At 41.7% G+C, this 4254-nt stretch overlaps 1 long non-coding RNA gene across 2 annotated transcripts; it reads right to left on the bottom strand.

The window, feature by feature from the left end:
* Positions 1-1347: 1347 nt before the first annotated feature.
* On the bottom strand, positions 1348-2090 carry LOC138802945 (uncharacterized). Of its 2 annotated transcripts, none has more exons than XR_011364833.1 (3): positions 2049-2090; positions 1566-1650; positions 1348-1462 (listed from the first exon to the last, which is right to left on the bottom strand). It is a non-coding gene; the product is annotated as an uncharacterized lncRNA (long non-coding RNA). The 2 variants fall into 2 exon arrangements; XR_011364832.1 differs by having other exon boundaries at positions 1751-2052.
* Between the last annotated feature and the right edge of the window lie 2164 nt (positions 2091-4254).

The raw sequence follows: 4254 nt of genomic DNA, 5'->3' as shown, positions 1-4254 counted from the left end.
ATACGCTACTGTTTGTGCACCAGCCACTTTATATCCATTCAGCACTTGGACTTTGATTACCGTCAGTTGCATATTGTACACGTACTGTACTTATTGTTGAGGAGTGCGGTTACCTCATGATGTTTTTATGGGTGTTTTTATATATTTTTAGATAATGTAACAATAAACTAACTAAACCATATACTCTTATTTATATTTATTTTGGGTGTGATTTATAGGTGTTTTCTCATCGTTCTCATTGTTTTTGTATTGGACATTACAGGTCCTTTTTGGAATTTGTAGGTGTACTAAAAATGAAAATTGGCCTGGTCATTTATGCCATTTTGGGCCGGATCATGAAACGATTGAAATGTAGAAAGTCTTTTACACCCTTCTCAATCCCTTTTCACTATGTAATATACCAGAATATTCCCTGGAAAGCATTGTCATCTGCTGAGGTTTCCTATAGATAACATAATCGGTTGGGGGCCCACTCAGACTCACTTGTCCCCCCAGGCTGATCCCTCAGCTCCGATCCTGGTTAACCCTCTATAATGGGACACTGTTTATTGACCTGTCAATACGCACCCATAATCCACTTGTTATACAGCTTATTGATATGACTTGTGACAATGAAGTCCAGCATAGTCTGTAGTGGAGAGTTGGTCTTGCTCTTTCTTGTCTGATTATCTTTTCTAATGTTTCTTATTTTCTCTTCTTCTTTCTCATTGTTATCCAGCATCTCCACCATGACCCACACAATAAATCATTGTCCTTTTCTTTATGTTTACATAACATTATAACATACTTGTACTTGGTTTTGAAAAAAAAAAAAAAAAAAACATCCTGAAGCATTTAGAAGCTGTGATGCCGGGAATAATTACATGTAACACACTAAAATAGAGACAATTTTTTATTGTTATTTTTTTATACATATACTATAATATGTATTTTTATTATATATGATGTCATCTTTCAGCGATTATGTCTCTACTTCCTCCCTCTCCTCAGCACTCCTAATAATTTTCTTCCCTTTCTTCTGTTTTTCATTAGTTTTTTCCTCCAGATTTTCACTTTCTTCATGTCCTGTATGATAGATGTTATCCTCCTTTCATAATCCGTATCCTTTCTACTCAAACTGATGTCATCCTTCTCTCTAACTTCCACTTTAACATCCTCTGACCCTGTAAAATAGAAACAATTTATAGTCATTACTCCCTATAATTATGGATATTGTGCATTCTCTAGTCAGTGGTCAATTTGAGTATATACATTACAGAACACATTACAATCCTCAATAAGACCTGGAACGCTTATATTGTAGTAGTAGTTACCATGTAGAGATGTCCTATAACTTGCATTACCTGGCTTTTCCACAATCACTTCTTTCAACTCTCCTTCATCCGACAACAGCAGCAGTGCTTCTTCGTCATCGTCATCATCAGACGCTTGATCTTTGTTCAGCCTTTTCTTGATTTTCCTACTAGATTGTGAACAATACATTATGATGAGACACTTTTTTCTAGAAAAACCATGTAAAAATAAGGATAGAAGAAATGTATGAGTATATTATAGCGATAACTTACCAAATCCACCGCACAATCCCAATTATAATTCCCAGTCCGAGTAATGCCACCCATGGCCCCCAAATCAACTCCATCAAATAATTCGCTGTAAAAGAAAGAAATAAAGTTACATTAGAAACTTGTTGGGGACATTGATAGTAGGAGACTCCTCCAGAATAATCTCACTAATAGAAGTGGTTACTGACACTATTACATGTTCCCATTTCTCAGAATATAAGATATAGATACTATGGGAACCCCAGTAACTGGTCGCTATGACAACCACAAGGCCTCCAACTAACAGAATGGGGATCAGAGAGACATCTGCATGGCGGCCGCATCTATCATTGTATACTGCTCTCTATTTCTCTGGGGGTCTCCAGCCCACTGTCCCATATAGGAAACAGGACGGCTATTACTCCATGTCTGAGCAGACGCTCTCATTGTGTCTCCTCCCATTTGTCCAGTTATTCATAGATACAGCAATATTATTGGAGGACTTACACAGCATCCTCTCCTCGCCGCAGCTCTAAAGGATCTGGTGGGAAGAAGCCTTATATTCCTCTGTGCTGTATTGTGACATCATCATGACATCATCGCTATTGTGATGTCATCATTCTATGATCAGTCAGTCCCAGTTATCCAGACTACAACACTGTGATAATACCTGCAGGATAATATTGTAGTGATACATTACAGTATAAGAGAAGAAGGAGAAGCCCGGTCACTTTCTCCCCTAATGTATCAGATGAAGACTGGTCATTTTTTTTTTACTTGTTCTCCTCAAAGCTGTTTAAAGCCAAATACTAAAACATGATCACTTTTTATTTATTTTTTATTTTTTAACATTATTATGGGTGCAGTCATCTTACTTATCCGCTTTACTTCAGACTTACTTTTATTTTTTATTTTTTTGAGTCGTTTATACAGTGGAGGTGAGGTGGATTATACCAACCTAGGCGTTGTGCACCAAAGAAAACCCACAAGAAGGTCCAGCCTATCCCTCCTTTTTACATTGGCCTAACCCGAGGCCCACAAAGGCACAAATTTGCTAAGAGGTCCTAAATTCTCCACTCAGATAAGTAAAGCCCCTATTACACAGGGCGGTAAGAGGGGAAAAGTGATCGCCGACCTGTCAGGTCAGTGCTTGCTTGCTCCTCATTTCTCACGTGGTGCCGGCACTATTACACCCACCGACAGCAAGCGGGTAAGTGCGGGGGTCTGCCTGATCAGCCCATAGGTGATAGCTTTGGACTGCTGCCACCGCTCCTTTACCACAGGGGGATGGCAGCAGATTGTTGCTATCGTTATTCATCTTTTAACATGTTGAAAGACGTTAAAAGACATCGTGCATGTCGGCTGATTGTTGCCTTTTATTTCACCAAGTGATTATAGGGCCTTAGGGCCTTAAAGGGAACCTGTCACCCCCCATGCCGGGGTGACAGGCTCCCGACCAACCGCTAGAGCCCCCTATATTTACCTGATCACGCAGGGTCCCGCTTCTTGATCCGGTCCGGTGACAGAGATTTCGGCGCCCGAAGCATCGGACTCACCATTCATTCTCAATGGGCATCAGACTCATCTCAGGAGCGCGCGCCGGACTTCGGGCGCTGAAATCTCTGTCACCGGACCGGATCAAGAAGCGGGACCCGGCGCAATCAGGTAAGTATAGGGGGCTCTAGCGGGGGTTCGGGAGCCTGTCACCCCGACATGGGGGGTGACAGGTCCTCTTTAAGTAGAATTCAATAGTAAAACAAAATCCTTCAGGTGACCGTAAAGACTGTACACAGGAAGATTCGGCAGATTATCGCTCTGTGTAAAAAAGACAATGATCAGCCAAAGAAACGATCATTGTCTGATCGTTGTCTTTCAACATGTTGAAAAATCATCAGCTGCCAACTGTGCATTGCTACCTACTGATGAATTGTGATGAATATGCAAAAAAAATGAAACTTTATACATACAGTGCCTGTCTACACCTCCCGATGTTCCTCTAGCTTCTGGCCGGTGAAACCTCTGAGGCAATCTCTGAAGTGACAGGCCACTCAGCCAATCACTGGCCACAGCACTGTCCTGTCTCGGCCAGTGATTCTGACTGGCTCAGAAGTTCCAGCGGCGGCTGCAGGGAGCGGACAGAAGCCAGAAGAACACAGGGGATCTTGGACAGGTATGTATAAAGTTTATTATTTTACACTTAAAAGGGTTGCCCACTTTATAGTAAAATTGCTCAGTGTACAGTATTAGTAAGTGTACTCACTGTATATACTGACAGCAGTTCCCTGTGTACCTCATAGAGCTAATATCAGTCTCCCCTCCTCCAGACGGGGATGCCCTGCTCTATGGTGAGTCTGTCCATAAAATGGCTGACATGGAGGAGCATGTGACCATGTCCCATCCTTCATAGGCATATACAGGCTCAGTGGTAGACACTAGGGGTGGGGTATGGTCACATGCTCCTCCATTTTAGCCATCTCATAGGCAGACTCACCACAGAGCAGGGCACCCCAGCCTGGAGGAGGGGTTTATGATTTTAGCTCTATGAGGTACACAGGGAGCTTCTGTCAGAATATACAGTGAGTACACTTTCTAATACTGTACACACAGCAATTTTACCATAAAATCCCTTTAAAGGGGTAGTGAGGCGGTAAAGAATTATTCACAGAATAACACACATTACAAAGTTATACAACTTTGTAATGTATGTTATGTC

This window comes from Dendropsophus ebraccatus, chromosome 10 (assembly GCF_027789765.1).
Source record: "Dendropsophus ebraccatus isolate aDenEbr1 chromosome 10, aDenEbr1.pat, whole genome shotgun sequence".
NCBI lineage: Eukaryota > Metazoa > Chordata > Amphibia > Anura > Hylidae > Dendropsophus > Dendropsophus ebraccatus.
The sequence above is the reverse complement of the archived record's forward strand: the minus strand, read 5'-3'. Positions and strand labels throughout refer to the sequence as shown.